The sequence below is a fragment of the Scyliorhinus torazame genome, chromosome 5 (genome assembly GCF_047496885.1).
Source record: "Scyliorhinus torazame isolate Kashiwa2021f chromosome 5, sScyTor2.1, whole genome shotgun sequence".
In the NCBI taxonomy this organism is placed as follows: domain Eukaryota; kingdom Metazoa; phylum Chordata; class Chondrichthyes; order Carcharhiniformes; family Scyliorhinidae; genus Scyliorhinus; species Scyliorhinus torazame.
Genome location: NC_092711.1, coordinates 322,682,918 through 322,704,627, shown reverse-complemented (window position 1 = coordinate 322,704,627; position 21,710 = coordinate 322,682,918). Strand labels below are relative to the sequence as shown.

General features: G+C 66.5%; 1 long non-coding RNA gene across 1 annotated transcript in view; it reads right to left on the bottom strand.

The window, feature by feature from the left end:
* The window catches only part of LOC140421320 (uncharacterized), a 282,377-nt gene that overhangs the window by 191,604 nt on the left and 69,063 nt on the right, over window positions 1-21,710 (bottom strand). The window lies entirely within an intron of this gene.

Genomic DNA, 21,710 nt, shown 5'->3' with positions numbered 1-21,710 from the left:
GGTGGTGAGGGGGTGGGGAGGGGGTGGTGAGGGAATGGTGAGGGGGTGGTGAGGGAGTGGTGAGGGGGTGGTGAGGGGGTGGTGAGGGAGTGGTGAGGGGGTGGTGTGGGGGTGGTGAGGGGGTGGTGAGGGAATGGTGAGGGGGTGGTGAGGGAGTGGTGCGGGGGTGGTGTGGGGGTGGTGAGGGGGTGGTGAGGGAATGGTGAGGGGGTGGTGAGGGAGTGGTGAGGGGGTGGTGAGGGAGTGGTGAGGGGGTGGTGAGGGAGTGGTGAGGGGGTGGTGAGGGGGTGGTGAGGGAGTGGTGAGTGTGTGGTGAGAGGGTGGTGAGGGGGTGGTGAGGGGGTGGTGAGGGAATGGTGAGGGGGTGGTGAGGGAGTGGTGAGGGGGTGGTGAGGGGGTGGTGAGGGAGTGGTGAGGGGGTGGTGAGGGGGTGGTGAGGGAGTGGTGAGGGGGTGGTGAGGGAGTGGCGAGGGGGTGGTGAGGGAGTGGTGAGGGGGTGGTGAGGGGGTGGTGAGAGGGTGGTGAGGGGGTGGTGAGGGGGTGGTGAGGGAGTGGTGAGGGGGTGGTGAGGGATTGGTGAGGGAGAGGTGAGGTGGGGTGAGCGAGTGGTGAGATGGGGTGAGGGAGTGGTGAGGGAGTGGTGTGAAGGGTGGCGAGGGGAGGTGAGGGAGTGGTGAGGGGGTGGTGAGGGTGGGTGAGGGGGTGGTGTGGGGGAGGTGCGGGAGGTGAGGGTGTGGTGGGCGGGTGAGGGGGTGGTGAGGGTGGGTGCGGGGGTGGTGTGGGGGTAGTGAGGAAGTGGTGAGGGAGTGGTGAGGGGGTAGTGAGGGAGTGGTTTGGGGGTTGTGAGGGGATGGTGAGGGGGTGGTGAGGGGGTGGTGAGGGGGTGGTGAGGGAATGGTGAGGGAGTGGTGAGGGGGTGGTGAGGGAGTTGTGAGGGGGTGGTGAGGGGGTGGTGAGGGGGTGGTGAGGAGGTGGTGAGGGAGTGGTGAGGGGGTGGTGAGGGGGTGGTGAGGAGGTGGTGAGGGAGTGGTGAGGGGGTGGTGAGGGAGTGGTGAGGGGGTGGTGAGGGGGTGGTGAGGGAGTGGTGAGGGGGTGGTGAGGGGGTGGTGAGGGAGTGGTGAGGGTAGTCGTGAGGGAGTGGTGAGGGAGTGGTGAAGGAGTGGTGTGGGGGTGGCGAGGGGGGGTGAGGGAGTGGTGAGGGGGTGGTGAGGGTGGGTGAGGGTGTGGTGTGGGGGGGGTGCGGGGGGTGAGGGTGTGGTGGGCGGGTGAGGGGGTGGTGAGTGTGGGTGCGGGGGTGGTGTGGGGGTAGTGAGGAAGTGGTGAGGGAGTGGTGAGGGGGTAGTGAGGGAGTGATTTGTGGGTTGTGAGGGGGTGGTGAGGGAGTGGTGAGGGGGTGGTGAGGGGGTGGTGAGGGAGTGGTGAGGGGGTGGTGAGGGAGTGGTGAGGGGGTGGTGAGGGGGTGGTGAGGGGGTGGTGAGGGGGTGGTGAGGGGGGTTGAGGGAGTGGTGAGCGAGTCGTGAGGGAGTGGTGAGGGAGTGGTGTGGTGGTGGCGAGGGGGGGTGAGGGAGTGGTGAGGGGGTGGTGAGGGTCGGTGAGGGTGTGGTGTGGGGTGGTGCGGGGGGTGAGGGTGTGGTGGGCGGGTGAGTGGGTGGTGAGGGTGGGTGCGGGGGTGGTGTGGAGGTAGTGAGGAAGTGGTGAGGGAGTGGTGAGGGGTTAGTGAGGGAGTGGTTTGGGGGTTGTGAGGCGGTGGTGAGGGAGTGGTGAGGGGGTGGTGAGGGGGTGGTGAGGGAGTGGTGAGGGGGTGGTGAGGGAGTGGTGAGGGGGTGGTGAGGGGGTGGTGAGGGGGTGGTGAGGGAGTGGTGAGGGGGTGGGGAGGGGGTGGTGAGAGGGTGAGGGGGTGGTGAGGGAGTGGTGAGGGTGTGGTGAGGGGGTGGTGAGGGAGTTGTGAGGGGGTGGTGAGGGGGTGGTGAGGGAGTGGTGAGGGGGTGGTGAGGGTGTGGTGAGGGAATGGTGAGGGGGTGGTGAGGGAGTGGTGAGGGGGTGGTGAGGGGGTGGTGAGGGGGTGGTGAGGGAGTGGTGAGGGGGGTGGTGAGGGAGTGGTGAGGGGGTGGTGAGGGAGTGGTGAGGGGTGGTGAGGGGGTGGTGAGGGAGTGGTGAGGGTAGTCGTGAGGGAGTGGTGAGGGAGTGGTGAAGGAGTGGTGTGGGGGTGGCGAGGGGGGGTGAGGGAGTGGTGAGGGGGTGGTGAGGGTGGGTGAGGGGGTGGTGTGGGGGGGTGCGGGGGGTGAGGGTGTGGTGGGCGGATGAGGGGGTGGTGAGGGTGGGTGCGGGGGTGGTGTGGGGGTAGTGAGGAAGTGGTGAGGGAGTGTTGAGGGGGTAGTGAGGGAGTGATTTGGGGGTTGTGAGGGGGTGGTGAGGGAGTGGTGAGGGGGTGGTGAGGGGGTGGTGAGGGAGTGGTGAGGGGGTGGTGAGGGAGTGGTGAGGGGGTGGTGAGGGGGTGGTGAGGGGGTGGTGAGGGGGTGGTGAGGGGGGTTGAGGGAGTGGTGAGCGAGTCGTGAGGGAGTGGTGAGGGAGTGTTGTGGGGGTGGCGAGGGGGGGTGAGGGAGTGGTGAGGGGGTGGTGAGGGTCGGTGAGGGTGTGGGTGGGGGTGGTGAGGGGGTGGTGAGGGGCTGGTGAGGGAGTGGTGAGGGGGTGGGGAGGGGATGGTGAGAGGGTGGTGAGGGGGTGGTGAGGGGGTGGTGAGGGAGTGGAGAGGGGGTGGTGAGGGAGTGGTGAGGGGGTGGTGAGGGGGTGGTGAGGGAGTGGTGAGGGGGTGGTGAGGGGGTGGTGAGATGTGTGGTGAGGGGGTGGTGAGGGAGTGGTGAGGGGGTGGTGAGGGGGTGGTGAGGGAGTGGTGAGGGGTGGTGAGGGGGTGGTGAGGGAGTGGTGAAGGAGTGGTGTGGGGGTGGCGAGGGGGGGTGAGGGAGTGGTGAGGGGGTGGTGAGGGTGGGTGAGGGTGTGGTGTGGGGGGGGTGCGGGGGGTGAGGGTGTGGTGGGCGGGTGAGGGGGTGGTGAGTGTGGGTGCGGGGGTGGTGTGGGGGTAGTGAGGAAGTGGTGAGGGAGTGGTGAGGGGGTAGTGAGGGAGTGATTTGTGGGTTGTGAGGGGGTGGTGAGGGAGTGGTGAGGGGGTGGTGAGGGGGTGGTGAGGGAGTGGTGAGGGGGTGGTGAGGGAGTGGTGAGGGGGTGGTGAGGGGGTGGTGAGGGGGTGGTGAGGGGGTGGTGAGGGGGGTTGAGGGAGTGGTGAGCGAGTCGTGAGGGAGTGGTGAGGGAGTGGTGTGGTGGTGGCGAGGGGGGGTGAGGGAGTGGTGAGGGGGTGGTGAGGGTCGGTGAGGGTGTGGTGTGGGGTGGTGCGGGGGGTGAGGGTGTGGTGGGCGGGTGAGTGGGTGGTGAGGGTGGGTGCGGGGGTGGTGTGGAGGTAGTGAGGAAGTGGTGAGGGAGTGGTGAGGGGTTAGTGAGGGAGTGGTTTGGGGGTTGTGAGGCGGTGGTGAGGGAGTGGTGAGGGGGTGGTGAGGGGGTGGTGAGGGAGTGGTGAGGGGGTGGTGAGGGAGTGGTGAGGGGGTGGTGAGGGGGTGGTGAGGGGGTGGTGAGGGAGTGGTGAGGGGGTGGGGAGGGGGTGGTGAGAGGGTGAGGGGGTGGTGAGGGAGTGGTGAGGGTGTGGTGAGGGGGTGGTGAGGGAGTTGTGAGGGGGTGGTGAGGGGGTGGTGAGGGAGTGGTGAGGGGGTGGTGAGGGTGTGGTGAGGGAATGGTGAGGGGGTGGTGAGGGAGTGGTGAGGGGGTGGTGAGGGGGTGGTGAGGGGGTGGTGAGGGAGTGGTGAGGGGGGTGGTGAGGGAGTGGTGAGGGGGTGGTGAGGGAGTGGTGAGGGGTGGTGAGGGGGTGGTGAGGGAGTGGTGAGGGTAGTCGTGAGGGAGTGGTGAGGGAGTGGTGAAGGAGTGGTGTGGGGGTGGCGAGGGGGGGTGAGGGAGTGGTGAGGGGGTGGTGAGGGTGGGTGAGGGGGTGGTGTGGGGGGGTGCGGGGGGTGAGGGTGTGGTGGGCGGATGAGGGGGTGGTGAGGGTGGGTGCGGGGGTGGTGTGGGGGTAGTGAGGAAGTGGTGAGGGAGTGTTGAGGGGGTAGTGAGGGAGTGATTTGGGGGTTGTGAGGGGGTGGTGAGGGAGTGGTGAGGGGGTGGTGAGGGGGTGGTGAGGGAGTGGTGAGGGGGTGGTGAGGGAGTGGTGAGGGGGTGGTGAGGGGGTGGTGAGGGGGTGGTGAGGGGGTGGTGAGGGGGGTTGAGGGAGTGGTGAGCGAGTCGTGAGGGAGTGGTGAGGGAGTGTTGTGGGGGTGGCGAGGGGGGGTGAGGGAGTGGTGAGGGGGTGGTGAGGGTCGGTGAGGGTGTGGGTGGGGGTGGTGAGGGGGTGGTGAGGGGCTGGTGAGGGAGTGGTGAGGGGGTGGGGAGGGGATGGTGAGAGGGTGGTGAGGGGGTGGTGAGGGGGTGGTGAGGGAGTGGAGAGGGGGTGGTGAGGGAGTGGTGAGGGGGTGGTGAGGGGGTGGTGAGGGAGTGGTGAGGGGGTGGTGAGGGGGTGGTGAGATGTGTGGTGAGGGGGTGGTGAGGGAGTGGTGAGGGGGTGGTGAGGGGGTGGTGAGGGAGTGGTGAGGGGTGGTGAGGGGGTGGTGAGAGGGTGGTGAGGGGGTGGTGAGGGGGTGGTGAGGGAGTGGTGAGGGGGTGGTGAGGGAGTGGTGAGGGGGTGGTGAGGGGGTGGTGAGGGAGTGGTGAGGGGGTGGTGAGGGAGCGGTGAGGGGGTGGTGAGGGGGTGGTGAGGGATTAGTGAAGGGGGTGAGGGGTTGGTGAGGGAGTGGTGAGGGGGTTTGAGGGAGTGGTGAGGGAGTGGTGAGGGAGTGGTGAGGGGGGGTGAGGGGTTGGTGACAGAGTGGTGAGGAAGTAGTGAGGAGGGTGACGGGTTGGAGAGGGAGTGGTGAGGGAGTGGTGAGGGAGTGGTGAGGGAGTAGTGAGGTGGGGTGAGGAAGTGGTGAGGGAGTTGTGAGGGAGTGGTGAGGTGGGGTGAGGGAGAGGTGAGGGCGTAAGTGAGTGGTGTGGGGGTGGCGAGGGGGGGTGAGGGGGTGGTGTGGGGGTGGAGAGGGGGGTGAGGGAGTGGTGAGGGGGTGGTGAGGGTGGGTGAGGGAGTGGTGAGGGGGTGGTGAGGTGGGGTGAGGCGGTGGTGAGGGGGTAAGGGAGTGGTGTGGGGAAGGTGAGGGGTGGTGAGGGAGTGGTGTGGGGGTGGTTAAGGAGTGGTGAGGGGGGGTGAGGGAGTGGTGATGGAGTAGTGAGGGGGGTGAGGGGTTTGTGAGGGAGTGGTGAGGGAGTCGTGGGGGAGTGGTGAGAGACTAGTGAGGGAGTGGTGAGGGGGTGTGAGGCGTTGGTGAGAGAGTGGTGAGCGGGTGGTGAGAGAGTAGTGAGGGAGTGGTGAGGGGGGGTGAGGCGTTGGTGAGAGAGTGGTGAGGGGGTGGTGAGCTGGTGGTGAGGGAGTGTTGAGGCGGTGGTGAGGGAGTGGTGAGGGGGTGGTGAGGGGCTGGTGAGGAGGTGGTGAGGGGGTGGTGAGGGGGTGGTGAGAGAGTGGTGAGGGGGTGGTGAGGGGGTGGTGAGGGAGTGGTGATGGGGTGGTGAGGGAGTGGTGAGGGGGTGGTGAGGGGGTGGTGAGGGGGTGGTGAGGGAGTGGTGAGGGGGTGGTGAGGGAGTGGCGAGGGTGTGGTGAGGGAGTGGTGAGGGGGTGGTGAGGGGGTGGTGAGGGAGTAGTGAGGAGGGTGAGGGAGTGGTGAGGGAGTGGTGAGGGAGTGGTGAGGGAGTGATGAGGTGGGGTGGGGGAGTGGTGAGGGAGTTGTGAGCGAGTGGTGAGGGAGTGGTGAGGGAGTGGTGAGGTGGGGTGAGGGAGTGGTGAGGGCGTAAGAAAGTGGTGTGGGTGTGGCGAGGGGGGTGAGGGAGTGGTGTGGGGGTGGTTAAGGAGTGGTGAGGGGGGTTGAGGGAGTGGTGAGGGAGTCGTGAGGGAGTGGTGAGAGAGTAGTGAGGGAGTGGTGGGGGGGTGAGGCGTTGGTGAGAGAGTGGTGAGCGGGTGGTGAGAGAGTAGTGAGGGAGTGGTGAGGGGGGGTGAGTCGTTGGTGAGAGAGTGGTGAGGGGGTGGTGAGCTGGTGGTGAGGGAGTGATGAGGCGGTGGTGAGGGAGTGGTGAGGAGGTGGTGAGGGGGTGGTGAGGGGGTGGTGAGGGGGTGGTGAAGAGGTGGTGAGGGGGTGGTGAGGGGGTGGCGAGGAGGTGGTGAGGGTGTGGTGAGGGGGTTGTGAAGGAGTGGTGAGGGGGTGGTGAGGGTCTGGTGAGGAGGTGGTGAGGGGGTGGTGAGCGGGTGGTGAGGGAGTGGTGAGGGGGTGGTGAGGGAGTGGTGAGGGAATGGTGAAGGGTGGTGAGGGAGTGGTGAGTGGGTGGTGAGGGGGTGGTGAGGGGGTGGTGAGGGAGTGGTGAGGGGGTGGTGAGGGAGTGGTGAGGGGGTGGTGAGGGGGTGGTGAGGGGGTGGTGAGGGAGTGGTGAGGGGGTGGTGATGGGGGTTGTGGGAGTGGTGAGGGAGTCGTGAGGGAGTAGTGAGGGGGGTGAGGGGTTGGTGAGAGAGTGGTGAGGGAGTGGTGAGGCAGTAGTGAGGGGGGTGAGGGGCTTGTGAGGGAGTGGTGAGGGAGTGGTGAGGGAGTGGTGAGGGGGGTTGTGGCAATGGTGAGGGAGTCGTGAGGGAGTGGTGAGGAGGGTGAGGCGTTGGTGAGAGATTGGTGAGGGGGTGGTGAGCTGGTGGTGAGGGAGTGGTGAGGGGGTGGTGAGGGAGTGGTGAGGTGGTGGTGAGGGAGTGGTGAGGGGGTGGTGAGGGGGTGGTGAGGGGGTGGTGAGAGAGTGGTGAGGGGGTGGTGAGGGGGTGGTGAGAGTATGGTGAGGGGCTGGTGAGGGGGTGGTGAGGGAGTGCTGAGGGGGTGTTGAGGGAGTGGTGAGGGGTGGTGAGGGAGTGATGAGGGGGTGGTGAGGGGGTGGTGAGGGGGTGGTGAGGGAGTGGTGAGGGGGTGGTGAGGGAGTCGTGAGGGGGTGGTGAGGGGGTGGTGAGGGGGTGGTGAGGGAGTGGTGATGGGGGTTGTGGGAGTGGTCAGGGAGTCGTGAGGGAGTAGTGAGGGGGGTGAGGGGTTGGTGAGGGAGTGGTGAGGGAGTGGTGAGGGAGTGGTGAGGGGGGTTGCGGCAATGGTGAGGGAGTTGTGAGGGAGTGGTGAGGGGGGTGTGGCGTTGGTGAGAGAGTGGTGAGGGAGTGGTGAGGGGGGTGAGGCGTTGGTGAGAGATTGGTGAGGGGGTGGTGAGCTGGTGGTGAGGGAGTGGTGAGGGGGTGGTGAGGGAGTGGTGAGGGGGTGGTGAAGGAGTGGTGAGGGGGTGGTGAGGGGGTGGTGAGGGGGTGGTGAGAGAGTGGTGAGGGGGTGGTGAGGGGGTGGTGAGAGTGTGGTGAGGGGGTGGTGAGGGGGTGGTGAGGGAGTGGTGAGGGGGTGTTGAGGGAGTGGTGAGGGGGAGGTGAGGGTGTGGGGAGGAAGTGGTGAGGGGGTGGTGAGGGTGTGGTGAGGGGGTGGTGAGGTGGTGGTGAGGGAGTAGTGAAGGGGATGAGGGGTTGGTGAGGGAGTGGTGAGGGGGGTTGAGGGAGTGGTGAGGGAGTAGTGAAGGGGGTGAGGGGTTGGTGAGGGAGTGGTGAGGGGGGTTGAGGGAGTGGTGAGGGAGTCGTGACGGAGTGGTGAGGGGGTGAGGGGTTGGTGACAGAGTGGTGAGGGAGTAGTGAGGAGGGTGAGGGGTTGGTGAGGGAGTGGTGAGGGAGAGGTGAGGGAGTGGTGAGGGAGTGGTGAGGTGGATTGAGGGAGTGGTGAGGGAGTTGTGAGGGAGTGGTGAGGTGGGGTGAGGGAGTGGTGAGGGGGTAAGTGAGTGGTGCGGGGGTGGCGAGGGGGGGTGAGGGAGTGGTGAGGCAGTGGTGAGGGGGGTTGAGGGAGTGGTGAGGGAGTCGTGATGGAGTGGTGAGGGGGGTTGAGGAAGTGGTGAGGCAGTCGTGAGGGAGTAGTGAGGGGGGTGAGGGGTTGGTGAGGGAGTGGGGAGGGAGTGGTGAGGCAGTAGTGAGGGGGGTGAGGGGTTTGTGAGGGAGTGGTGAGGGAGTGGTGAGGGACTGGTGAGGGGGGTTGAGGGAGTGGTGAGGGAGTCGTGAGGGAGTGGTGAGAGAGTAGTGAGGGAGTGGTGAGGGGGGCTGAGGCGTTGGTGAGAGAGTGGTGAGGGGGTGGTGAGAGAGTAGTGAGAGAGTGGTGAGGGTGGGTGAGGCGTTGGTGAGAGAGTGGTGAGGGGGTGGTGAGGAGGTGGTGAGGGGCTGGTGAGGGGGTGGTGAAGGAGTGGTGAGGGGGTGGTGAGGGAGTGGTGAGGGGGTGGTGAGGAGGTGGTGAGGGGGTGGTGAGGAGGTGGTGAGGGGGTAGTGAGGGGGTGGTGAGGAGGTGGTGAGAGGCTGGTGAGCTGGTGGTGAGGGAGTGGTGAGGCTGTGGTGAGGGAGTGGTGAGGGGGTGGTGAGGAGGTGGTGAGGGGGTGGTGAGGGGGTGGTGAGGAGGTGGTGAAGGGGTGGTGAGGAGGTGATGAGGGGGTGGTGAGGGGGTGGTGAGGAGGTGGTGAGGGGCTGGTGAGGGGGTGGTGAAGGAGTGGTGAGGGGGTGGTGAGGGGGTGGTGAGGAGGTGGTGAGGGGGTGGTGAGGGGGATGTGAGGGAGTGGTGAGAGAGTAGTGAGGGAGTGGTGAGGGGGGCTGAGTGGTTGGTGAGAGAGTGGTGAGCGGGTGGTGAGAGAGTAGTGAGAGAGTGGTGAGGGGGGGTGAGGCATTGGTGAGAGAGTGGTGAGGAGGTGGTGAGGGGCTGGTGAGGGGGTGGTGAAGGAGTGGTGAGGGGGTGGTGAGGGGGTGGTGAGGAGGTGGTGAGGGGGTGGTGAGGGAGTGGTGAGGGGGTGGTGAGAGAGTGGTGAGGGGGCGGTGAGGGGGTATGAGGGAGTAGTGAAGGGGGTGAGGGGTTGGTGAGGGAGTGGTGAGGGCGGTTGAGGGAGTGGTGAGGGAGTCGTGAGGGAGTGGTGAGGGGGGTGAGGGGTTGGTGACAGAGTGGTGAGGGAGTGGTGAGGGAGTGGTGAGGGAGTGGTGAGGTGGGGTGGGGGAGTGGTGAGGGAGTTGTGAGGGAGTGGTGAGGTGGGGTGAGGGAGTGGTGAGGGGGTGGTGAGGGTGGGTGAGGGAGTGGTGAGGGGGTAAGGGAGAGGTGTGGGGGTGGCGAGGGGGGGTGAGGGAGTGGTGTGGGGGTAAGGGAGTGGTGTGGGGGTGGCGAGGGGGGGTGAGGGAGTGGTGTGGGGGTGAGGGAGTGGTGTGGGGGTGGCGAGGGGGGGTGAGGGAGTGGTGTGGGGGTGGTTAAGGAGTGGTGAGGGGGGGTGAGGGAGTGGTGAGAGGGGTTGAGGGAGTGGTGAGGGAGTCGTGATGGAGTGGTGAGGGGGGTTGAGGGAGTGGTGGGGGAGTCGTGAGGGAGTAGTGAGGGGGGTGAGGGGTTGGTGAGGGAGTGGGGAGGGAGTGGTGAGGCAGTAGTGAGGGGGATGAGGGGTTTGTGAGGGAGTGGTGAGGGAGTGGTGAGGGAGTGGTGAGGGGGGGGTGAGGCGTTGGTGAGAGAGTGGTGAGCGGGTGGTGAGAGAGTAGTGAGGGAGTGGTGAGAGGGGATGAGGCGTTGGTGAGAGAGTGGTGAGGGGGTGGTGAGCTGGTGGTGAGGGAGTGGTGAGGCGGTGGTGAGGGAGTGGTGAGGGGGTGGTGAGGAGGTGGTGAGGGGGTGGTGAGGAGGTGGTGAGGTGGTGGTGAGGGGGTGGTGAGGAGGTGGTGTGGGGCTGGTGAGGGAGTGGTGAAGGAGTGGTGAGGGGGTGGTGAGGGGGTGGTGAGGAGGTGGTGAGGGGGTGGTGAGGGGGTGGTGAGGGAGTGGTGAGGGAGTGGTGAGGGGGTGGTGAGGGGGTGGTGAGGGAGTGGTGAGGGGGTAATGAGGGGGTGGTGAGGGGGTGGTGTGGGGGTGGTGAGGGAGTGGTGAGGGGGTGGTGTGGGGTTGGTGTGGGGGTGGTGAGGGGGTGGTGAGGGGGGTGATGGTGTGGTGAGTGGGTGGTGAGTGGGTGGTGAGGAGGTAGTGAGGGGGTGGTGAGGGGGTGGTGAGGGAGTGGTGAGGGAGTGGTGAGGGGGTGGTGAGGGAGTGGTGAGGGGGTAATGAGGGGGTGGTGAGGGGGTGGTGAGGGGGTGGTGAGGCAGTGGTGAGGGCGTGGTGAGGGAGTGGTGAGGGGGGTTGAGGGACTGGTGAGTGAGTCATGAGGGAGTAGTGAGGTGGGTGAGGGCTTGGTGAGGGAGTGGGGAGGGAGTGGTGAGGCAGTAGTGAGGGGGGTGAGGGGTCTGAGAGGGAGTGTTGAGGGAGTGGTGAGGGAGTGGTAAGGGTGGTGAGGGGTTGGTGAGTGAGTAATGAGGGGTGGTGAGTGAGTGGTGTAGGGGTGGTGCGAGGGGTGGTGAGGAAGTTGTGGCCGGGTGAGGGGTTGGTGATGGAGTGATGAGGGGGTGGTGGGGGGGTGGTGAGGGAGTGGTGAGGGGGTAATGAGGGGGTGGTGAGGGGGTGGTGTGGGGGTGGTGAGGGAGTGGTGAGGGGGTGGTGTGGGGTTGGTGTGGGGGTGGTGAGGGGGTGGTGAGGGGGGTGATGGTGTGGTGAGTGGGTGGTGAGGGGGTGGTGAGGAGGTAGTCAGGGGGTGGTGAGGGGGTGGTGAGGGAGTGGTGAGGGAGTGGTGAGGGGGTAATGAGGGGGTGGTGAGGGGGTGGTGAGGGTGTGGTGAGGAGGTAGTCAGGGGGTGGTGAGGGTGTGGTGAGGGAGTGGTGAGGGGGTGGTGAGGAGGTAGTCAGGGGGTGGTGAGGGGGTGGTGAGGGTGTGGTGAGGGAGTGGTGAGGGGGTAATGAGGGGGTGGTGAGGGGGTGGTGAGGGGGTGGTGAGGCAGTGGTGAGGGCGTGGTGAGGGAGTGGTGAGGGGGGTTGAGGGACTGGTGAGGGAGTCGTGAGGGAGTAGTGAGGTGGGTGAGGGCTTGGTGAGGGAGTGGGGAGGGAGTGGTGAGGCAGTAGTGAGGGGGGTGAGGGGTCTGAGAGGGAGTGTTGAGGGAGTGGTGAGGGAGTGGTAAGGGTGGTGAGGGGTTGGTGAGTGAGTAATGAGGGGTGGTGAGTGAGTGGTGTAGGGGTGGTGCGAGGGGTGGTGAGGGAGTTGTGGCCGGGTGAGGGGTTGGTGATGGAGTGATGAGGGGCTGGTGAGGGAGTGGTTAGTGTGTGGTGAGGAGGTGGTGAAGGGGTGGTGAAGGGGTGGTGAGGGAGTGGTGCGGGGGTGGTGAGGGAGTGGTGAGTGGTTGGTGAGTGAGTGGTGAGGGGGGTGAGGGGTTGCCGAGTGTGTGGTGAGGGGTGGTGAGTGAGTGTTGAGGAATAGTTGAGGGAGTGGTGAGGGGGTGGTGAGGGGGTGGTGAGGGGGGTAAGGGAGTGTTACGGGGGGGGGGGTGAGGCAGTAGTGGCCGGGTGAGGGGATGGTGAGTGAGTGGTGAGGGGTGGTGAGGGGGTGGTGAGGGAGTGGTGAGGGGTGGTGAGGGGGTGGTGAGGGAGTGGTGAGGGTGTGGTGAGGGGGTGGTGAGGGGGAGGTGAGCGGTTGGTGAGGGGGGTGAGGGTGTGGTGAGGGCGTGTTGAGGGAGTGGTGAGGGGGGTTGAGGGAGTGGTGAGGGAGTGGTGAGGGCGTGGTGAGGGGGGTTGAGGGAGTGGTGAGGGAGTCGTGAGGGAGTTGTGAGGGGGGTAAGGGGTTGGTGAGGGAGTGGGGAGGGAGTGCCGAGGCAGTAGTGAGGGGGGTGAGGGTTTTGTGAGGGAGTGGTGAGGGAGTGGTGAGGGAGTGGTGAGGGGGCTTGAGGGAGTGGTGAGGGAGTCGTGAGGGAGTGGTGAGAGAGTAGTGAGGGAGTGGTGAGGGGGGGTGAGGCATTGGTGAGAGAGTGGTGAGCGGGTGGTGAGAGAGTAGTGAGGGAGTGGTGAGGGGGGTGAGGCGTTGGTAAGAGAGTGGTGAGAGAGTAGTGAGGGAGTGGTGAGGGGGTGGTGAGGGGGTGGTGAGGGGATGGTGAGGGAGTGGTGAGGGGGTGGTGAGGGGGTGGTGAGGGAGTGGTGAGGCCGTGGTGAGGGAGTGGTGAGGGGGTGGTGAGGGGGTGGTGTGGGGGTGGTGAGGGAGTGGTGAGGGGATGGTGTGGGCGTGGTTAAGGAGTGGTGAGGTGGTGGTGAGGCAGTGGTGAGGGAGTAGTGAGGGGGTGTGGGGTTGGTGAGGGAGTGGTGAGGGAGTAGTGAGGTGGGGTGAGGGGTTGGTGAGGGAGTGGTGAGGGAGTGGTGAGGTGGGGTGAGGGAGTGGTGAGGGGGTAAGGGAGTGGTGTGGGGGTGGCGAGGGGGGTGAGGGAGTGGTGAGGGAGTGGTGAGGTGGGGTGAGGGAGTGGTGAGGGGGGTTGAGGGAGTGGTGAGAGAGTCGTGAGGGAGTAGTGAGGGGGGTGAGGGGTTGGTGAGGGAGTGGGGAGGGAGTTGCGAGGCAGTAGTGAGGGGGGTGAGGGGTTTGTGAGGGAGTGGTGAGGGGGGGTGAGGCGTTGGTGAGAGAGTGGTGAGGGAGTGGTGAGAGAGTAGTGAGGGAGTGGTGAGGGAGTGGTGAGAGAGTAGTGAGGGAGTGGTGAGGGGGGTGAGGCGTTGGTGAGAGAGTGGTGAGGGTGTGGTGAGCTGGTGGTGAGCTGGTAGTGAGGGAGTGGTGAGAGGGTGGTGAGGCGGTGGTGAGGACGTGGTGAGGGGGTGGTGAGGGGGTGGTGAGGGAGTGTTGAGGGGGTGGTGAGGGAGTGGTGAGGGGGTGGTGAGGGAGTGGTGAGGGGGTGGTGTGGGAGTGGTGAGGGGGTGGTGAGGGAGGGGTGTGGGGGTGGTGAGGAGGTGGTGAGGGCGTGGTGAGGGAGTGGTGAGGGGGGTTGAGGGAGTGGTGAGGGAGTCGTGAGGGAGGAGTGAGGGGGTGAGGGGTTGGTGAGGGAATGGGGAGGGAGTGGTGAGGCAGTAGTGAGGGGGGTGGTGAGGGAGTGGTGAGGGGGTGGTGAGGGGGTGGTGAGGGGGTGGTGAGGGAGTGGTGAGGGGGTGGTGTGGTGTGGTGAGGGGGTGGTGAGGGAGTGGTGAGGGGGTGGTGAGGGGGTGGTGAGGGGATGGTGAGGGGGTGGTGAGGGGGTGGTGTGGGGGTGGTGAGGGAGTGGTGAGGGGGTGGTGAGGGAGTGGTGAGGGGGTGGTGAGGGAGTGGTGAGGGGGTAGTGAGGGAGTGGTGTGGGGGGTGGTGAGGGAGTGGTGAGGGCGTGGTGAGGGAGTGGTGAGGGGTGGTGAGTGAGTGGTGTAGGGGTGGTGCGGGGGGGGGGGGGGTGAGGGAGTAGTGGCCGGGTGCGGGGTTGGTGATGGAGTGGTGAGGGAGTGGTGAGGGGGTGGTGAGGGAGTGGTGAGGGGGGTGAGGGGTTGGTGAGTGAGTGGTGAGGAAGTGGTGAGGGGGTGGTGAGGGAGTGGTGAGGGGGGTGAGGGTGTGGTGAGGGGCTGCTGAGCGGGTGGTGAGGGGTTGAGGGTGTGGTGATGGGCTGGTGAGGGGCTGGTGAGGGGGTGGTGTGGGGGTGGTGAGGGGGTGGTGTGGGGGTGGTGTGGGGGTGGTGAGGGGATGGTGAGGGGGTGGTGAGTGGGTGGTGAGGGGGTGGTGAGGGGGTGGTGAGAGGGTGGTGAGGGTGTGGTGAGGGGGTGGTGAGGGGTTGGTGAGGGGGTGGTGAGTGGGGTGAGGGTGTGGTGAGGGGCTGGTGAGGGGGTGGTGAGGGGGTGGTGAGGGGCTGGTGAGGGGGTGGTGAGGGGGTGGTGAAGGGGTGAGGGAGTTGTGAGGGGCTGGTGAAAGGGCTGGTGAGGGTGTGGTGAGGGGGGTGAGGAGTGGTGAGGGGCTGGTGAGGGGGTGGTGAGGGGGTGGTGAGGGGCTGGTGAGGGGGTGGTGAGGGGGTGGTGAGGGGGGTGAGGGGGTGGTGAGGGGCTGGTGAGGGGGTGGTGAGGGGGTGGTGAGGGGGGTGAGGGAGTGGTGTGGGGCTGGTGAGGGGCTGGTGAGGGGGTGGTGAGGAGGTGGTGAGGGGCTGGTGAGGGGGTGGTGAGGGAGTGGTGAGTGGGTGGTGAGGGGGGTGAGGGTGTGGTGAGGGGGTGGTGAGGGGGTGGTGAGGGGGGTGAGGGTGTGGTGAGGGGGTGGTGAGGGGGTGGTGAGGGGGTGGTGAGAGGGTGGTGAGGGGGGTGAGGGTGTGGTGAGGGGGTGGTGAGGGGGGTGAGGGAGTGGTGAGGGGCTGTTGTGGGGGTGGTGAGGAGGTGGTGAGGGGCTGGTGAGGAGGTGGTGAGGGGTGGTGAGGGGTTGGTGAGGGGATGGTGAGGGGGTGGTGAGGGGCTGGTGAGGGGCTGGTGAGGGGGTGGTGAGGGGGTGGTGAGGGGCTGGTGAGGGGATGGTGAGGGGGTGGTGAGGGGTGGTGAGGGGCAGGTGAGGGGGTGGTGAGGGGGTGGTGAGGGGCTGGTGAGTGGCTGGTGAGGGGGTGGTGTGGGGGTGGTGAGGGGGTGGTGAGGGGGTGGTGATGGGGGGTGTGGGTGTGGTGAGGGGGTGAGGGGGTGGTGAGGGGTTGATGAGGGGGTGGTGATTGGGTGGTGTGGGGGTGGTGAGGGGGTGGTGAGGGGGTGGTGAGGGGGTCGTGAGGGGGTGGTGAGGGGGTGGTGATGGGGGGTGTGGGTGTGGTGAGGGGGTGAGGGGGTGGTGAGGGGTTGATGAGGGGGTGGTGATTGGGTGGTGTGGGGGTGGTGAGGGGGGTGGTGAGGTGGGGTGAGGGAGTGGTGAGGGGGGTAAGGGATTGGTGTGGGGGTGGTGAGAGTGGTGAGGGAGTCGTGAGGGGGTGGTGAGGAAGTGGTGAGGGAGTGGTGGGGGGGTGAGGGGTTGGTGAGTGAGTGGTGAGGAGGTGGTGAGGCAGTGGTGAGGGGGTGTGAGGAGTTGGTGAGCGAGTGGTGTGGGGGTGTGAGGGAGTGGTGAGGGGGGTTGAGGGAGTGGTGTGGGGGTGGTGAGGGAGTGGTGAGGGGGTGTGAGGGGTTGGTGAGGGAATGGTGAGGGGGATGAGGGAGTGTTGAGGGGGGGTGAGGGAGTGATGTGGGGGTGGTGAGGGAGTTGTGAGGGGGTGGTGAGGGAGTGGTGAGGCAGTGCTGAGGGAGTGGTGTGGGGGTGGTGAGGGAGTGGTGAGGGAGTGGTGAGGGAGTGGTGTGGGGGTGGTGAGGGAGTGGTAAGGGAGTGGTAAGGGAGTGGTGAGGGGCTGGTGAGGGAGTGGTGTGGGGGCGGTGAGGGTGTGGTGAGGGGTGTGGTGAGGGAGTGGTGAGGGGTTTGTGAGGGAGTGGTGAGGGGGTGGTGACGGAGTGGTGAGGGAGTGGTGAGGCAGTGTTGTGGGGGTGGTGAGGGAGTGGTGAGGGGGTGGTGAGGGGGTGGTGAGGGGGTGGTGAGGGAGTGGTGAGGGAGTGGTGAGGGGGTGGTGAGGGGGTGGTGAGGGAGTGGTGAGGGGGTAATGAGGGGTGGTGAGGGGTGGTGTGGGGGTGGTGAGGGAGTGGTGAGGGGGTGGTGTGGGGTTGGTGTGGGGGTGGTGAGGGGGTGGTGAGGGGGGTGATGGTGTGGTGAGTGGGGGGTGAGGGGGTGTTGAGGAGGTAGTGAGGGGATGGTGAGGGAGTGGTGAGGGAGTGGTGAGGGGGTGGTGAGGGGGTGGTGAGGGAGTGGTGAGGGGGTAATGAGGGGGTGGTGAGGGGGTGGTGAGGGGGTGGTGAGGCAGTGGTGAGGGGGGTTGTGGGACTGGTGAGGGAGTCGTGAGGGAGTAGTGAGGTGGGTGAGGGCTTGGTGAGGGAGTGGGGAGGGAGTGGTGAGGCAGTAGTGAGGGGGGGTGAGGGGTCTGAGAGGGAGTGTTGAGGGAGTGTTGAGGGAGTGGTAAGGGTGGTGAGGGGTTGGTGAGTGAGTAATGAGGGGTGGTGAGTGAGTGGTGTAGGGGTGGTGCGAGGGGTGGTGAGGGAGTTGTGGCCGGGTGAGGGGTTGGTGATGGAGTGATGAGGGGCTGGTGAGGGAGTGGTTAGTGGGTGGTGAGGAGGTGGTGCGGGGGTGGTGAGGGAGTGGTGAGGGGTTGGTGAGTGAGTGGTGAGGGGGGTGAGGGGTTGCCGAGTGTGTGGTGAGGGGTGGTGAGGGAGTGGTGAGGGTGTGGTGAGGGGGGTGGTGAGGGGGGTAAGGGAGTGTTACGGGGGGGGCGGTGAGGCAGTAGTGGCCGGGTGAGGGGATGGTGAGTGAGTGGTGAGGGGGGCGAGGGGTTGGTGAGTGAGTGGTGAGGGGTGGTGAGGGAGTGGTGAGGGAGTGGTGAGGGTGTGGTGAGGGGGTGGTGAGGGGGTGGTGAGGGGGTGGTGAGGGGGGGTGAGGGTGTGGTGAAGGCGTGTTGAGGGAGTGGTGAGGGGGGTTGAGGGAGTGGAGAGGGAGTGGTGAGGGCGTGGTGAGGGGGGTTGAGGGAGTGGTGAGGGAGTCGTGAGGGAGTAGTGAGGGGGTGAGGGGGTTGGTGAGGGAGTGGGGAGGGAGTGCCGAGGCAGTAGTGAGGGGGGTGAGGGGTTTGTGAGGGAGTGGTGAGGGGAGTGGTGAGGGAGTGGTGAGGGGGGTGGAGGGAGTGGTGAGGGAGTGGTGAGGGCGTGGTGAGGGGGGTTGAGCGAGTGGTGAGGGAGTCGTGAGGGAGTAGTGAGGGGGGTGAGGGGTTTGTGAGGGAGTGGTGAGGGAGTGGTGAGGGATTGGTGAGGGGGGTTGAGGGAGTGGTGAGGGAGTCGTGAGGGAGTGGTGAGAGAGTAGTGAGGGAGTGGTGAGGGGGGGTGAGGCATTGGTGAGAGAGTGGTGAGCGGGTGGTGAGAGAGTAGTGAGGGAGTGGTGAGGGGGTTGAGGCGTTGGTAAGAGAGTGGTGAGAGAGTAGTGAGGGAGTGGTGAGGGGGTGGTGAGGGGGTGGTGAGGGGATGGTGAGGGAGTGGTGAGGGGGTGGTGTGGGGGTGGTGAGGAGCGGTGAGGGGGTGGTGAGGGAGTGGTGAGGGGGTGGTGAGGGGGTGGTGAGGGAGTGGTGAGGCCGTGGTGAGGGAGTGGTGAGGGGCTGGTGAGGGGGTGGTGTGGGGGTGGTGAGGGAGTGGTGAGGGGATGGTGTGGGCGTGGTTAAGGAGTGGTGAGGTGGTGGTGAGGGAGTAGTGAGGGGGTGTGGGGTTGGTGAGGGAGTGGTGAGGGAGTGGTGAGGTGGGGTGAGGGGTTGGTGAGGGAGTGGTGAGGGAGTGGTGAGGTGGGGTGAGGGAGTGGTGAGGGGGTAAGGGAGTGTTGTGGGGGTGGCGAGGGGGGTGAGGGAGTGGTGAGGGAGTGGTGAGGTGGGGTGAGGGAGTGGTGAGGGGGGTTGAGGGAGTGGTGAGAGAGTCGTGAGGGAATAGTGAGGGGGGTGAGGGGTTGGTGAGGGAGTGGGGAGGGAGTGGCGAGGCAGTAGTGAGGGGGGGTGAGGGGTTTGTGAGGGAGTGGTGAGGGGGGTGAGGCGTTGGTGAGAGAGTGGTGAGGGAGTGGTGAGAGAGTAGTGAGGAGTGGTGAGGGAGTGGTGAGAGAGTAGTGAGGGAGTGGTGAGGGGGGGGTGAAGCGTTGGTGAGAGAGTGGTGAGGGGGGTGGTGAGCTGGTGGTGAGCTGGTAGTGAGGGAGTGGTGAGAGGGTGGTGAGGCGGTGGTGAGGAGGTGGTGAGGGGGGTGGTGAGGGGGTGGTGAGAGAGTGTTGAGGGGGTGGTGAGGGAGTGGTGAGGGGGGTGGTGAGGGAGTGGTGAGGGGGTGGTGTGGGAGTGGTGAGGGGGTGGTGAGGGAGGTGGTGTGGGGGTGGTGAGGAGGTGGTGAGGGCGTGGTGAGGGAGTGGTGAGGGGGGTTGAGGGAGTGGTGAGGGAGTCGTGAGGGAGGAGTGAGGGGGTGAGGGGTTGGTGAGGGAATGGGGAGGGAGTGGTGAGGCAGTAGTGAGGGGGGTGAGGGGTTTGTGAGGGAGTGGTGTGGGGGTGGTGAGGGAGTGGTGAGGGGGTGGTGAGGGGGTGGTGAGGGAGTGGTGAGGGTGTGGTGAGGGAGTGGTGAGGGGGTGGTGAGGGGGTGGTGAGGGAGTAGTGTGGGGGTGGTGAGGGGGTGGTGAGGGGGTAGTGAGGGGGTGGTGAGGGGGGTGGTGAGGGAGTGGTGAGGGGGTGGTGTGGGGGTGGTGAGGGGGTGGTGAGGGAGTGGTGAGGGGGTGGTGAGGGGGGTGGTGAGCGGGTGGTGAGGGTGTGGTGAGGGGGTGGTGTGGGGGTGGTGAGGGAGTGGTGAGGGGGTGGTGAGGGAGTGGTGAGGGGGTGGTGAGGGAGTGGTGAGGGGGTAGTGAGGGAGTGGTGTGGGGGTGGTGAGGGAGTGGTGAGGGGGTGGTGAGGGAGTGGTGAGGGGTGGTGAGTGAGTGGTGTAGGGGTGTTGCGGGGGGGGGTGAGGAGTAGTGGCCGGGTGCGGGGTTGGTGATGGAGTGGTTAGTGGGTGGTGAGGGAGTGGTGAGGGGGGTGAGGGGTTGGTGAGTGAGTGGTGAGGAAGTTGTGAGAGGGTGGTGAGGGAGTGGTGAGGGGGGTGAGGGTGTGGGTGAGGGGCTGCTGAGGGGCTGGTGAGTGGGTCGTGTGGGGGTGGTGAGGGGGTGGTGTGGGGGGTGGTGTGGGGGTGGTGTGGGGGTGGTGTGGGGATGGTGAGGGGGTGGTGAGGGGGTGAGGGTGTGGTGAGGGGGTGGTGAGGGGGTGAGGGTGTGGTGAGGGGGTGGTGAGGGGGTGGTGAGGGTGTGGTGAGGGGGTGGTGAGGGTTGGTGAGGGGGTGGTGAGTGGGGTGAGGGTGTGGTGAGGGGCTGGTGAGGGGGTGGTGAGGGGGTGGTGAGGGGCTGTTGAGGGGGTGGTGAGGGGGTGGTGAGGGGGTGAGGGAGTGGTGAGGGGCTGGTGAAAGGGCTGGTGAGGGTGTGGTGAGGGGGGTGAGGGAGTGGTGAGGGGCTGGTGAGGGGGGTGGTGAGGGGGTGGTCAGTGGCTTGTGAGGGGGTGGTGAGGGGGTGGTGAGGGGGGTGAGGGGGTGGTGAGGGGCTGGTGAGGGGGTGGTGAGGGGGTGGTGAGGGGGTTGAGGGAGTGGTGAGGGGCTGGTGAGGGGTGGTGAGGAGGTGGTGAGGGGCTGGTGAGGGGATGGTGAGGGAGTGGTGAGTGGGTGGTGAGGGGGGTGAGGGGGTGGTGAGGGGGTGGTGAGGGGGGGGGTGAGGGGGTGAGGGTGTGGTGAGGGGGTGGTGAGGGGCTGGTGAGGGGGTGGTGAGAGGGTGGTGAGGGGGGTGAGGGGGTGGTGAGGGGGTGGTGAGGGGGGTGAGGGTGTGGTGAGGGGCTGTTGTGGGGGTGGTGAGGAGGTGGTGAGGGGCTGGTGAGGAGGGTGGTGAGGGGGTGGTGAGGGGCTGGTGAGGGGATGGTGAGGGGGTGGTGAGGGGCTGGTGAGGGGCTGGTGAGTGGGTGGTGAGGGGGTGGTGAGGGGCTGGTGAGGGGCTGGTGAGGGGGTGGTGATGGGGGGTGTGGGTGTGGGTGAGGGGGTGAGGGGGTGGTGAGGGGTTGATGAGGGGGTGGTGATTGGGTGGTGTGGGGGTGGTGAGGGGGTGGTGAGGGGGTTGTGAGGGAGAGGTGAGGTGGGATGAGGGAGTGCTGAGGGGGGTAAGGGAGTGGTGTGGGGGTGGTGAGGGGGTGGTGAGGTGCAGGTGAGGGGGTGGTGAGGGGGTGGTGAGGGGCTAGTGAGGGGCTGGTGAGGGGGTGGTGTGGGGGTGGTGAGGGGGTGGTGAGGGGGTGGTGATGGGGGGTGTGGGTGTGGTGAGGGGGTGAGGGGGTGGTGAGGGGTTGATGAGGGGTGGTGATTGGGTGGTGTGGGGGTGGTGAGGGGGTGGTGAGGGGGTTGTGAGGGAGAGGTGAGGTGGGATGAGGGAGTGCTGAGGGGGGTAAGGGAGTGGTGTGGGGGTGGCGAGAGGGGTGAGGGAGTGGTGAGGGGGGTGGTGAGGAAGTGGTGAGGGAGTGGTGGGGGGGGTGAGGGGTTGGTGAGGGAGTGGTGAGGGGGATGAGGGAGTGTTGAGGGGGGGTGAGGGAGTGATGTGGGGGTGGTGAGGGAGTGGTGAGGCAGTGCTGAGGGAGTTGTGTGGGGGTGGTGAGGGAGTGGTGTGGGGGGTGGTGAGGGAGTGGTAAGGGAGTGGTAAGGGAGTGGTGAGGGGGTGGTGAGGGAGTGGTGAGGGGGTGGTGAGGGAGTGGTGAGGGGTTTGTGAGGGAGTGGTGAGGGGGGTGGTGACGGAGTGGTGAGGGGGTTCTGAGGGAGTGGTGATTGTGTCGTGAGGGGGGTAGTGAGGGAGTGGTGAGGATGTCGTGAGGGGGTAGTGAGGGAGTGGTGAGGGAGTGGTGAGGGGTTGGTGAGGGAGTGGTGTGGGGGTGGTGAGGGAGTGGTGAGGGAGTGGTGAGGGAGTTGTGTGGGGGTGGTGAGGGGAGTGGTGTGGGGGGTGGTGAGGGAGTGGTAAGGGAGTGGTGAGGAGTGGTGAGGGGGTGGTGGGGGGAGTGGTGAGGGGTTGGTGAGGGGGTGGTGAGGGGGTGGTGAGGGGGTGGTGAGGGAGTGGTGAGGGGGTGGTGAGGAGTGGTGAGGGCGGTGGCGAGGGGGTGGTGTGGAGGTGGTGAGGGGGTGTTAAGGGAGTGGTGAGGGGTTGGTGAGGGGGTGGTGAGGGAGTGGTAAGGGTGTCGTGAGGGGGTAGTGAGGGAGTGGTGAGGGTGTCGTGAGGGGGTAGTGAGGGAGTGGTGAGGGAGTGGTGAGGGGTTGGTGAGGGAGTGGTGAGGGGGTGGTGAGGGGGGTGGTGAGGGAGTGGTGAGGGGTTGGTGAGGGAGTGGTGAGGGGGTGGTGAGGGGGTGGTGAGGCAGTGGTGAGGGGGGTGGTGAGGGGGTGGTGAGGGAGTGGTGAGTGAGTGTTGAGGGGGTGGTGAGGGAGTGGTGAGGGGGTAATGAGGGGATGGTGAGGGGGTGGTGAGGGGGTGGTGAGGCAGTGGTGTGGGTTGTGTGGGGGTGGTGAGGGAGTGGTGAGGGGGGTGGTGAGAGAGTGGTGAGGGGGTGGTGAGGGAGTGGTGAGGAAGTGGTGAGGGGTTGGTGAGGGAGTGGTGAGGGGGTGGTGAGGGGGTGGTGAGGGGTTGGTGAGGGAGTGGTGAGGGGGTGGTGAGGGGGTGGTGAGGGAGTGGTGAGGGGGTAATGAGGGGGTGGTGAGGGGGTAGTGAGGGGGTGGTGAGGCAGTGGTGTGGGTTGTGTGGGGGTGGTGAGGGAGTGGTGAGGGTGGTGGTGAGAGAGTGGTGAGGGGGTGGTGAGGGAGTGGTGAGGGGGTGGTGAGGGGTTGGTGTGTGTGTTGTGTGAGGGTGGTGAGGGATTGGTGAGGGGGTGGTGAGGGAGTGGTATGGGAGTGGTGAGGGAGTGGTGTGGGGGTGGTGAGGGGGTGGTGAGGGGTTGGTGTGGGGTGGTGAGGGGGTGGTGAGGGGTTGGTGTGG